Below are 13,857 nucleotides of genomic sequence, written 5' to 3'. Positions count from 1 at the left end.
CCGTCAAGACTTCAAAGCTCATCATATTCCTCAAAGTGTGGTTGAAAGCAAGCATGAGGAATTCCGCAACCTGAAGCAAGGCTCTTTGTCTGTCTATGATTACAACAAGTTGTTTCAGAAGCTCGCCCACTTTGCCAAGCAGGACGTCCCTGATGAGAAGAGCATGATATACCAGTTTAGGGGTGGTCTCAGAGAAGAAATCCATCTAGCTCTTGTTCTCTTTGAGCCCTTGAGGTACAATGAGTTCTACAACATGGCACTGAAGCAAGAGGCCGCTCAACTGAGGTGTGATGCTTCCAAGAAGCGAGTCAGAGATGCTACTCCTTCTTCCTCTACTCAAGTGGCCAAGCAACAGAAGTATTGGCTTCCTCCTCCTCCGTTCCGTCAGCCGTATCAGTAGAAGAGCAAAGGTGGCAGTGGATCTTCCCACCCACCCAACCCTGGCTTTCAGAACAAGACTTCGTCTCAAGCTCCAAGATCAAGTGTTCCGTATCACCGTCCGCTTTCAGAGGTCACGTGCAACAAGTGCCAACAGAAGGGTCACTATGCCAACAAATGCTTCAATCAGAGGCTTCTTCCTCCTCCTCCTCCTGTGAGATCGGCAAGTACAACTGTGGTCAAGCATAACCCCAAGCACGCCAAGGTCAACTTGATGAATGCAGCTCAGGAAGAGGACTCGTCAGATGTCATTATGGGTAACCTTCTTGTTAATGATATTCCAGCTAAAGTTCTTTTTGACATGGGTGCATCAAATTGTTTCATCTCGAGACCGTTTTCATCTAAGCATGGTTTGGCTTTGCAAATTTTGCCTAGTCCATTAGCAATTGTCTCTCCCGGTAGGCGCATGCATGCTAACTCCATTGCTCCAGATGCTACTATCACTTTGGGAGACTACATTTCTATCTTCTCCTATGGTTCTTGGTGACTCGGATATTGATCTTATTCTCGGAATGGATTGGCTTTCTAAGCACAAGGTGCATCTTGATTGTGCAGCCATGCAGATTCAATTGACTCATTCGTCTGAGGATGTAATTGTCTTTGCCGCTCGGGATAATACTATCCGTCTGTTTTGTCTCAATGAGAAGGGTGAACTGGATGCTATCTTGCAAATTCCAGTCATTTGCGAATATCAAGACGTCTTTACAGAAGAGCTTCCAGGAATGCCTCCGCACCGGCCAGTTGAATTCGTCATCGATCTTGAGCTTGGCACGGAACCAGTGTGCAAGCGTCCTTACAAGCTCGGACTGATGGGGTTATGTACCTAGGGTAGGGTCATGGACCTGATCCAAGTAACTTACCCCAGGACATCCTTAGAAGAGGTCGCCTTCCAGTCGACCAACGAGGATTCACTCGACTGGCCTGAAGGACTCGACCACGAAGACTCACTCGACTACCAGGAGGTCAAGAGGCACTCTGCACTGCAACGGCCTGTAATCAAGTAGACTTTATGATAGTAAAGGCCTTTATGTGGGGCGTTACCAGTAACGCCCCAGACTTAACTCACCTTAAACCCTCTCCTACGTGGGCTGGCTGGGGTCCTGGCGCACTCTATATAAGCCACCCCCCTCCACAGGCAGAAGGGTTCGGCACCTTGTAGTTCATACACTCATAATCCACTCGACCGCCTCCGGGCTCCGAGACGTAGGGCTGTTACTTCTTCCGAGAAGGGCCTGAACTCGTACATCCTTTGTGCTTACAACCTCTCCATAGCTAGGACCTTGCCTCTCCATACCTACCCCCCACTCTACTGTCAGGCTTAGAACCACGACAGTTGGCGCCCACCGTGGGGCAGGTGTTTTAGCGATTTTGTGGAGAAGTTGCGATTCTTCCGAGTACTTTCATCATGGTGTCTGCTGGAGTTTTGGTCGAGGGTCAAGAGATCCGTCTCGGCACTCTCACCTTCATCGCCGACGACTCCGCATGGCTCCAGGAGGCTCCACTCGACGTAGATGCGCTCCCCGTCCGCGGTGCGACGCATTTTCGCGCATGTGTCCGCGGCGTTCTGCTGCGGCAACCGTCGACCCAGTATCGGTCGGCTCCTCCATCGTCCACCCTCCCGGTCTCCCGCCAGCGCAAGCGCTCAGGCCGGTCGAGGCTTCAGCGATGGGTGAGTCACGCGGTGGCTCGCCAATCGGCCACTACCCAAGTTGCGGCAATCGAGCCCAACGAATCTCTCTACGGCTTGTTCGATCAGTCGACTGGCTCCGTAGAGACTGCATCCGAGTGCGGAAGCAGTGATCCAGCGGCGGAAATCTTGATGGTCGACGGGCCCCACAGCCCTCCTGGCTTCGCCCGTGGTGGTGGAGCAGGTGACGGCGGCGACCCTGCACGAGGCTACGAAGAGTACCAGCCCGAGCCACTCGACTCTCTGCAAAGAGAGGAACTTCGCCGCAGGAACGAGGATCCCCTGCGTATTCCCATCGCAGGAGAAACCCCCGAGGCTCGTGCCTTGGAGGAGGCGCGTCTGGCCAATTTGGCCGAGCGCACTCGACTGGAGAACCTTCAGCGAGCACTCGACGAGCGCGCGCGGCAACGAGTTCCCGACACCAGTCGACGTCAACTCTTCCCGCCGACTCAGGTATATCGAACCCCAATTCAGAATTTAGCAGCTGCGACCCGTATAGCAGAGTCCATCCAGCCTTCGCAGTCGGAAGCTGGCAGAGGTTTGCTGCAGATCAGGGATCTGCTCCGGGCAGCAGGAGATCAGAATTCAGCCGTGTCTCAGTCGCGCAACAGAATTCACAGTCGATCCGTCACTGTGAATACGGTTCAGTCGGCTCACAGCCCCAGATCGCCTCCGCGGCGCGAAGGGCGTGAGAATCGGCGAGATCAATATGGCGACAGACTCGACCGAGATGATAGGCGTCGAGTGCCCTATTCCCCTCCGAGGGGTGGGTCTTACGCTCCTCGGCAGCCAGATGATAGGCGTCAGTACAGTACAGGGCGTAGGGTTCCAGTTGACCCCAGAGAGCCAGGCTTCGACGCGCGATCCATTATCGTGCAAGGGTTGGTCGACCGGAACAGAGCCCATCGAGGCGCACTCGACAGAGATGTACCCACAAGCAGTCGAGTACATGTTTCTGGTCCTGAATGTTTCAGCAGAGCTATCAGAGCCGCAGTTATCCCCCCCCAATTTCAGGTTGGCAACAGGAGTCAGCAAGTTCACTGGTGAGTCTAAGCCTGAAACTTGGCTTGAAGACTACCGAGTGGCAGTTCAGATTGGTGGTGGGAACGACGAGGTGGCCATGAAGCATTTGCCCCTCATGTTGGAAGGTTCTGCCAGGGCATGGTTGACTCAATTACCTCCTAGCAGCATTTACACTTGGGAAGATCTGTCCCGAGTGTTCGTCAGAACGTTTGAAGGGACTTGCAAGCGACCAGCTGGATTGACAGAGTTGCAAGTCTGCGTGCAGAAAGCTAATGAGACTCTCAGAGAGTATATTCAGAGGTGGATCACTTTGCACCACACTGTGGAAAATGTCTCTGATCATCAGGCAGTATGCGCCTTCAAAGACGGCGTCAAGAACAGAGAACTGAGTTTGAAATTTGGTCGAACCGGTGACATGACCTTGAGTCGGATGATGGAGATTGCTACCAAGTACGCCAACGGCGAAGAAGAAGACCGACTCCGAAGCGGCAAGCACAAGCCGAGTCAGTCGGAAAAGGGAAACACCAGTCGGAAACAGAAGCGGAAGGCTGAACCGGCAGCTCCTGGAGAGGCTCTGGCCGTGACTCAAGGAAAGTTTAAGGGGAAACCAAAAGGATCCTGGAACCCCAAGAAGGTAAAGGATAAAGAAGGGAACGACGTGTTGGATATGCCATGTCACATTCACACGAAGAAAGACGAAGAGGGGAATATCATTTACCCAAAGCACACCACTCGCCAATGTCGACTCCTGATCCAGCAGTTTCAGGGAAAACAGTCTAAGGACAAGGAGAAGGAGTCGGACAAGGCCGAAGACAAAGAGGACAGTGAGGGAGGATATCCGCATATCAACTCCACTCTGATGATCTTTGCAGATGTGGAAAGCAGAAGTCGACTGAAAGTGATTAACCGAGAGGTGAACATGGTTGCCCCAGCAAAGGCAAATTATCTGAAGTGGTCTCAAACACCCATCACATTCGACCAATCTGATCACCCGACTCATATTGCCACCCCTGGGAGGCAAGCTTTGGTGGTCGATCCAGTTGTCGAAGGCACTCGACTGACAAAGGTGCTGATGGATGGTGGAAGTGGGCTGAACTTATTGTATGCAGACACATTGAAAGGTATGGGCATTCCGATGTCCCGACTGAGCACTAGTAACATGAGCTTCCATGGAGTTATACCAGGGAAGAAGGCCGAGTCACTCGGCCAGATAGCTTTGGACGTAGTGTTTGGTGATTCGAAGCATTTTCGCAAAGAAAAGTTGACGTTTGAGGTCGTGGATTTTCAAAGTGCATATCATGCCATTTTGGGGAGACCAGCCTATGCACGGTTCATGGCTCGACCATGTTACGTGTACCTCAAATTGAAGATGCCCGGTCCCAAAGGTGTGATCACTGTCACCGGTGATAGGAAAAAGGCAGAGGAGTGCTTTCAGAAGGGCTCCAAGATTGCCGATTCCCAAGTGACAGCGGTCGAGTTCGAAGAATACAAGCAAAACGCAGATCCGAGTGACTTGCTGCGATCCAAGAAGCCCGCCACAGAGTCTGCATTCCAGTCGTCCGGTGAGACGAAGCCTGTTCACATTCACCCGACCGACCCCGAAGCAGCTCCGACCCGCATCTCCACAACACTCGACCCAAAATAGGAAGAAGCGCTCATCCAGTTCCTCCGTGAGAACTGGGACATTTTTGCATGGAAGCCCGCTGACATGCCAGGTGTTCCCAGGGGACTGGCTGAGCATCGCCTAAGAGTCGACTCGTCTGCAAAACCAGTCAAAGAGCATCTTCGGCGGTCCGCCGTCCAGAAGAGAAAGGCCATCGGTGAAGAAGTGGCTCGACTGTTGGCGGCAGGATTTATCCGAGAGATATACCACTCCGAGTGGCTCGCTAATGTCGTCATGGTTCCTAAGAAGGACAAGTCGCTCCGAATGTGCATTGATTTCAAGCACATCAACCGGGCCTGCCCGAAAGATCACTTTCCTCTCCCTCGCATAGATCAAATTGTTGACTCGACCGCGGGATGCGAGAGGTTGTCTTTTTTAGATGCTTACTCCGGGTACCACCAGATCCGTCTGTACGGGCCCGATGAGGTAAAAACAGCTTTCATCACTCCATTCGGGTGCTTCTGCTATATCACCATGCCATTCGGCCTCAAGAATGCCGGAGCCACATTTATGCGAATGATTCAGAAGTGTCTACTCACTCAAATCAGTCGGAATGTGGAAGCTTATATGGATGATATTGTTGTCAAGTCACGAAAAGGTTCCGACCTGCTCGCTGACCTCGCCGAAACATTTGCCAACCTCAGAAGGTATGATATCAAGCTCAATCCATCAAAGTGCACATTTGGAGTTCCTGGTGGCAAGTTACTCGGTTTTCTCGTTTCCGAACGGGGAATCGACGCTAACCCAGAGAAGATTGGCACTATTCTCCGAATGAAACGCCCTGTGCGAGTGCACGATGTCCAGAAGCTTACTGGATGCTTGGCCGCATTAAGTCGATTCATCTCACGACTCGGTGAAAAGGCACTGCCTCTTTACCGACTGATGAAGAAGGCTGACAAGTTCGAGTGGACTCCAGAAGCTGATGCAGCGTTTGCCGAGCTAAAAGCTCTGCTCTCCACCCAGCCGGTGCTTGCTGCTCCAATCAGCAAAGAGCCTCTGTTGCTCTACATCGCAGCCACAGGACAAGTCGTCAGTACTGTGCTAACGGTCGAGCGGGAAGAAGAAGGAAAAGCTCTCAAAGTTCAGCGCCCAGTGTATTATTTGTCTGAAGTCTTGACTCCATCCAAGCAGAGATATCCTCATTATCAGAAGCTTGTGTATGGAATATACATGACCACAAAGAAGGTTGCTCATTATTTCTCTGACCATTCCATCACAGTCGTCAGCGACGCTCCACTATCAGAGATTTTGCACAACAGAGATGCAACTGGTCGAGTGGCCAAATGGGCGATTGAACTTCTTCCCCTTGATATCAAGTTTGAGGCAAAGAAAGCCATTAAGTCCCAGGCGATAGCAGATTTCCTCGCCGAGTGGATTGAACAACAGCAGCCGACTGAAGTTCACTCGGAGCATTGGACCATGTTTTTTGATGGCTCTAAGATGTTGAATGGTTCCGGTGCTGGGGTTGTCCTGGTTTCCCCCAGAGGAGATAAGCTCAGATATGTGCTCCAGATTCACTTTGATTCCTCCAACAATGAGGCAGAATATGAGGCCCTCCTATATGGGTTGCGCATGGCCATTTCACTCGGCGTCCGTCGCCTAATGGTCTATGGCGACTCGGATTTAGTGGTCAATCAGGTGATGAAAGAGTGGGACGTGAGAAGCCCAGCCATGACTGGATACTGCAGTGCAGTGAGGAAGCTGGAAAAGAAGTTCGAGGGGTTGGAGCTCCATCATATACCCCGACTGAAAAATCAAGCAGCTGATGATCTAGCAAAGATAGGTTCCAAGAGAGAAGCCATTCCGAGTGGTGTGTTCTTGGAGCATATACACACTCCGTCAGTCAAAGAAGATCCTTTCACCGAAGAAACTCCGCAGCCCAAGAGCGCCACAGATCCGACTGAAGTTGAAGTCCCAGCGGTGGTCGACTTGATCATGGAGGTTTTGGTGGTCATTCCCGACTGGACGATTCCGTATGTCGCATATATCTTGAGGAAAGAGCTTCCGGAGGATGAGGAAGAGGCTCGACAGATCGTCCGTCGATCTAAGGCCTTTACCGTAATCAAAGGACAATTATACAGAGAAAGCGCGACTGGAGTCGGTCAGAAGTGCATAACACCAGAAGAAGGTCGACTCATCCTCAATGATATTCACTCGGGGACCTGTGGTCATCATGCGTCCTCTCGGACCATCGTGGCCAAAGCATACCGAGCCGGATTTTACTGGCCCAAGGCGAATGAGATGGCAAAAGAGATAGTGGATAAGTGCGAGGGATGTCAGTTCTACTCGAATATGTCGCACAAGCCTGCGTCAGCTTTGAAGACCATCCCACTCGTCTGGCCTTTTGCAGTTTGGGGGCTGGACATGGTCGGTCCTTTGAGAACAGGACGAAGCGGTTTCACGCATGTACTGGTGGCAGTCGACAAGTTCACCAAGTGGATCGAGGCTAAACCAATCAAGAGCCTTGACACCGGTACTGCTGTTAGCTTCATCAGGGAACTAATATTCAGATATGGAGTCCCGCACAGCATCATTACGGATAATGGGTCGAACTTTGACTCAGAGGAATTCAGAGCTTTCTGCGACTCCCAGGGCACACGGGTCGACTACGCTTCAGTCGCCCATCCGCAGTCGAATGGACAAGCAGAGCGAGCTAATGGACTGATTCTTAAGGGATTGAAGCCTCGACTGATGCGTGATCTCAAACACGCGGCTGGAGCTTGGGTCGATGAACTTCCCTCTGTACTCTGGGGACTGCGGACCACACCTAATCGGTCGACCGGAAGAACTCCATTCTTCTTGGTCTACGGAGCTGAAGCGGTCTTGCCGAGTGATCTTCTGCATAATGCTCCCCGAGTTGAAATCTACAACGAAGCAGAAGCTGAACAAGCGCGGCAGGACGCAGTCGACCTTTTAGAGGAAGAAAGGGAGATGGCTCTGATCCGGTCGACCATCTACCAACAAGATCTGCGCCGTTTCCACGCCCGAAATGTGAGAGGTCGAGCCTTCCAGGAAGGAGATTTGGTTCTCCGAGTGGATCAGCACAAACCACACAAGCTTGCTCCTTCTTGGGAAGGCCCCTTCATCGTCACCAAGGTCCTCCACAATGGGGCGTACCGTCTTTACAACGTCGAGCATAATATCGACGAGCCCCGAGCTTGGAACGCGGAGCTACTCCGCCCATTCTACACTTAAGTTTTATCACTCGGATGAGTTGCAATAAAGTACTTTTGTAGTTCATGGACCTCAAAATAATAGTGTCATAGTTCCTCCATAATATCTGTCACTTTTTATTTTTGTCCAATGAAATTCCCCTCAGTGGGTGACTTAGCTGCGAATCCGTTTCGCCTAAGTTTGTAAAAATCCTACCGAGTGGTGAGCCAGACTCCCACTCGGAGGCTTAGCTGCGAATCCGTTTCGCCTAAGTTTGTAAAAATCCTACCGAGTGGTGAGCCAGACTCCCACTCGGAGGCTTAGCTGCGAATCCGTTTCGCCTAAGTTATCAAAATCCTACCGAGTGGTAAGCCAGCCTTCCACTCGGAGGCTTAGCTGCAGCCTCGTGCTCGCCTAAGTTATAAAAATCCTACCGAGTGGTAAGCCAGCCTTCCACTCGGAGGCTTAGCTGCAGCCTCGTGCTCGCCTAAGTTATAAAAATCCTACCGAGTGAAGAGCAACCCTCTCACTCGGGGGCTTAGCTGCAGTCCAAGCACTCGCCTAAGTTATAAAAATCCTACCGAGTGAAGAGCAACCCTCTCACTCGGGGGCTTAGCTGCAGTCCAAGCACTCGCCTAAGTTGTAAAAATCCTACCGAGTGAAGAGCAACCCTCTCACTCGGAGGCTTAGCTGCAGCCTCGTGCTCGCCTAAGTTATAAAAATCCTACCGAGTGAAGAGCAACCCTCTCACTCGGGGGCTTAGCTGCAGTCCAAGCACTCGCCTAAGTTATGAAAATCCTATCGAATGAAGAGCAACCCTCTCACTCGGAGGCTTAGCTGCAACCTCGTGCTCGCCTAAGTTATCAAAATCCTACCGAGTGAAGAGCAATCCTCTCACTCGGAGGCTTAGCTGCAGCCTCGTGCTCGCCTAAGTTATCAAAATCCTACCGAGTGAAGAGCAATCCTCTCACTCGGGGGCTTAGTTGCAGCCTCGTGCTCGCCTAAGTTATCAAAATCCTACCGAGTGAAGAGCAATCCTCTCACTCGGGGGCTTAGCTGCAGCCATGTGCTCGCCTAAGTTATCAAAATCCTACCGAGTGAAGAGCAATCCTCTCACTCGGGGGCTTAGCTGCAGCCATGTGCTCGCCTAAGTTATAAAAATCCTACCGAGTGAAGAGCAACCCTCTCACTCGGAGGCTTAGCTGCAGCCCTGTGCTCGCCTAAGGTATAAAAACCCTGCCGAGTGGAGAGCAACCCTCTCATTCGGAGGGCTTAGCTGCAGCCCAGTGCTCGCCTAAGTGGACTAAAGAATAAGTCGATTGCAGTACAGGCACCTTGCTTTGAACCTGCAAAAGACATTCCGAGCCGAAGGCAATCGTATTCAAGCACCAAATCCAAGTTTGAATCGACATCTAAAGGAACCGAAAGTGCTCAGGCGTCAAGCCTGTTAAGGTTTGTCGGTTACAATTCCACTCGGCATACCGAGGCAAATTTAAAGCGTCGAGCCAGAAGAAGTTTTTTACCCCTCCTGTGGAGGGCTGGAAGGTGCAACAAATTCATCAAGGTCAATCCCGTCGGCGATCCGAGTGGCAGCTGCAAGGAAAGTTTCCATAAAGGACCTGAAGTCGTGCTTCTTGGTATTGGCCACCCGAAGGGCCGCCAGCTTCTCTTCTCGCGCATCTTTGCAGTGGACTCGGGCCAGACACAGAGCGACATCTGCACCACACCGAGCCGAGGACTTCTTCCACTCCTGCACTCGACCAGGGATCGTGTTCAAGCGGGCCATCAGCGACTCAAGGTCATTCTGAAGTGTCTCCTCAGGCCAGAGCGTCGAGTCGATGCGAGATGTGGCGGCCTTCAGCCTTGCGAGATAGTCCACGACAGCTGCAACACGAGACTCCAGTCGGAAAACATCCATGGCAACTTCGTCGTTCACCGGAGAATTGACGGGGTCGAGGTTTGGCTCCAGTCGGCTGGTTTCTTCTTCAAAGTTTTGACAAAATTCTGCAAGGATGATCACTAAGTCAAGGGGATAGTCGAATGGAAAAAGCCACAATTGGAAATATTTGCCAAACATGGAGGTTTACCTTCAAGCATAAGAAACAGCTTCTTGGCAAGGCCACTCAGGAAGGCCTCCAGTTCAGTTTTCTTCTCAGTCAATTTGCTGACTTGGTCGGTCAGGGCAGCTTTATCAGTTTTCAGTCGACTGACCTCCTTGTTGGCAATCCCAAGAGCAGCTTTCAGATTGGTATTGTCTTGTTCGAGCTTGGTGACTGAAGCTAACTTCTCGTCAGCAAGCTTGATCTTCTCAGCTAGCTCAAGGTCTTTCTTCTGCTGGGCCTCCCTTACCTTACCTGCAAGTTACAGCAAGATCAGATTTTGAAACAAGCAAGGGGAAAAGCAGTCGTCAGGGTCTCACCAAACATACCTTCGGTCTCCTCCTTTGCCTTTGTCAGCTTCTCCTGAACCAGCTTCAAGCTCAGCTCGACTTGAGTATGTTTTTGTTCCAGCTCTGAGTAGCGAGCCACAAGATCACAGGAGTTCTGCGAAGAACCAATCGACTAAATGTCAAATATAATTCACTTCCGAGTGAAAAAGGGAAAAACACACGTTTCTAAGACTACAGCCGAATACAAGCATTCGACCGTAGTCTCGGGGACTACACCCAGTGGGTGCACTCAGCGTGCCCCCACTAATCCCGATGAAGACAAAGTCGACCAGTCGACCTCAAAAAAAAAGAGATGCATTCTCTAAGACTGTGATCAACTGCAAGCAGTCGACCACAGTCTCGGGGACTACACCCAGTGGGTGCACTCAGCGTGCCCCCACCGGTTTGTGAAATCCAGTCGACATAGTCGACTGAAAGAAAAATTGACGTCATAAAGCCTAAGGCCGACTGCCAGCAGTCGACCTTAGCCTTGGGGACTACACCCAGTGGGTGCACTCAGCGTGCCCCCACCGGTTTGTGAAATCCAGTCGACCAGTCGACTGACAGAAAGATTGACATCATAAAGCCTAAGGCCGACTGCCAGCAGTCGACCTTAGCCTTGGGGACTACACCCAGCGGGTGCACTCAGCGTGCCCCCGCTAACACGGAGTTTATTCGACACACCCACTGGGTGACTACTATAAATTCCGGAAAAGAAAAGTTTTTGGTAGCATATCCAACAGAACAAACAGCGGTCGACTGACCTGGACATTGCTTTGGAGGGCAGAACTGGCGTCATAAGCTGCCTGGCTCGCGTCCCGGATGGTCTTCAGCTGCTCCATCATGAGTCCCGCCTGGCGTATTGCCTCCTTCGCTGCGCCAGCTTGGTCCTCTGGGACGTGGTGCGTCGTGAAGAGGGAGGGCTGCTGAGCACTCGTCAGCGGATTTGCGAAGGACACCGTGTGTCGAGTGGTGTTCTCTTCCTCCACAGTCAGAATCTCAGGCGCCGTCACATCCTGAGGCACCTTACTGGCGGACGCTTTCCGACTCCTCCTGCGTGTCAGTGGTTCTTCATCCTCGTCGTCGTCAGGGAGATTGATAACAGTGTTGGGTGGAGCTGCGGAGAAGAATCAGGATCAGAGATCGCGAGTCAGTCGACTAAGAACGGTGTTAAGAATACAGTACCTGGGTTCGAAGTTGCTGCATCCTCCATCTCGTGGTCATCAGCCCGGGCCGAGGTTTCAGAAGTAGCAGCACTGCAACTCCAAAGGATCAGTCGACTAACTTCAGCGTCGACCAGAGATAAAGTTCACACAGAATAAGAAAATATGAGCAGCACAGTTACCCTGATATGGTGGGGATGGACACCTTCATCTTCGGCAAGAGTTTGATCGGCTTCGACGAGGCCGCCCTGGGCTGCTTCGGCGCCCTTTTCAGTCGGCACCGGAGAGGTGGTCCGAGGGCGCTTGGTCGACTGAGCGGCGGTCACAACCCCCTTACCACGTTCGGTCGAAGGGTCGTGGACAAGCTTCGACCGCCTTTCTGAGCGCGGCGGTACGACCTCCTCCTCCTCCTCTTCCTCGTCCTCGACGTCGTCTTCATCACCGACATCATCATCATCGTCGTCATCATCCTCTGCAACATCCGAGTCCCATTCCTCCTCTTCCTGGCTCTCGCCCCCGCTCGCCTCGCCCTCCTCAGTCGAAGCTTGTGCCCCATTGGGCATCGAGTACAGCTCGGTGAGGGCCTAGCAGATGCCCAGACAAGGATCAGTCGACCAGTCGGCAGGGTTAACAGAAATGAATACGACGAGGGCGCAGTGGAGAGGCAGAGCAAGTGTACCTTGTTTGAGTCGCTGTTGTGGTCGAGTGGAGGAATCCTTCTGGCTCCGCGTGGGTTGTCCTTGTTTCCGGTGACGGCTGCCATCCATCTTTCCAGAGTGACATCGTCGACTGCTTCTGGATGGACTCTAGTCTCGTCTTCGGTCCCACAGTACAACCACATGCAGTGGCTCCGGAACTGGAGAGGCTGGATGCGACGCCTGAGGAAAACCTCCAGGAGGTCCATGCCCGTCACTCCCTCCCGAACCAACTGCACCACGCGCTCCATCAACATCTTCACGTCAGCTTTCTCCTCCGGAATCAGCTTCAGAGGGGAAGGCTTGCTCACTCGGTCCATGGTGAACGGAGGGAGTCCACTCGACTGCCCTGGCGTCGACTGGACCTGGCAGTAGAACCAAGTCGACTGCCAGCCTCTGACGGACTCGGGAAAGGTCATGGGCGGGAAGGTGCTCTTATTCCTCACCTGAATCCCCAGGCCTCCGCACATTTGGACGACTCGGGTTCTCTCATCACCTGGGCTCGCCTTCTTCACGGTCTGAGATCGACACGTGAATATATGTTTGAACAAACCCCAGTGCGGTCGACAGCCCAAGAAACCCTCACACATGGACACGAACGCGGCAAGATAGGCAATGGAGTTTGGGGTAAAGTGGTGGAGCTGCGCTCCGAAGAAGTTCAAAAAGCCACGAAAGAAAACACTCGGCGGCAAGGAAAACCCGCGATCAACATGGGTGGCCAAAAGCACACACTCACCCTCTTCTGGCTGGGGCTGCCACTCCTTCCCCGGAAGCCTCGCAGCTCCGTGGGGGATCAAGCCCTCGTTGGCCATGTCGAGGAGGTCATTCTCCGTGATGGTCGACTGGATCCAGTCTCCTTGGACCCAGCCCTTCGGCAGGCGGGATCTGGACGAGGACCCTCCGCGGCTGGTGGATCTCCCCTTCGCCTTCTCCGATGCCGACGCCTTCTTTGCACGCTCCAGCGCCGCCGTCTTCTCCTTGGCCATGGTCGCCGGCGAGATGCGCGAAGGGAAGTGGTGCGGGGGCGAGAGCGAGCACGCTGAGCAGGGAGGAAGGAAGCAGAGAGAGGGGGAGAATGCTAAGGCGCAGCACAGAAATCCTCGCCGGGCACATTTATAAGGTCCCTTCCGAGTGGATGACAGGTGGGCCCGGTCGATCTAATCATATCTGGAACAGTTATGCAGATGGGATACGTGGCGAAAAAGGCGGCGCGGAGATCGAGGCGTCCATGCCCCGTCCCATCCGAACGCCGCGGTCCGCCCCGCTTCGCGCGCGCCCCCAAATTTCGCATCCCGCGGAATCCGCGAGCAACAAATCAGTCTGTCAGGCGCGGTGTTTCCGGCGATCCGTCGCTCGGAGATCGTCGAAGCCTGAAAGATCACTCGACGCAAAAACAGAATGGATCAAGTCGACTGAAGGCAAGTTGTTTCCTGTCGACGAAGGGATTCTTTGGTCCAGAACAGCGCACAACCGGAGCGCAAAGGTTAATCGGAAACGACATCAACTCCTTCTTCACTCGAAGCCTCAATCCATTCGGGGGCTAATGATGGGGTTATGTACCTAGGGTAGGGTCATGGACCTGATCCAAGTAACTTACCCCAGGACAT

This window comes from Triticum aestivum, chromosome 4A (genome assembly GCF_018294505.1).
Source record: "Triticum aestivum cultivar Chinese Spring chromosome 4A, IWGSC CS RefSeq v2.1, whole genome shotgun sequence".
Lineage (NCBI taxonomy): Eukaryota > Viridiplantae > Streptophyta > Magnoliopsida > Poales > Poaceae > Triticum > Triticum aestivum.
The sequence above is the reverse complement of the archived record's forward strand: the minus strand, read 5'-3'. Positions refer to the sequence as shown.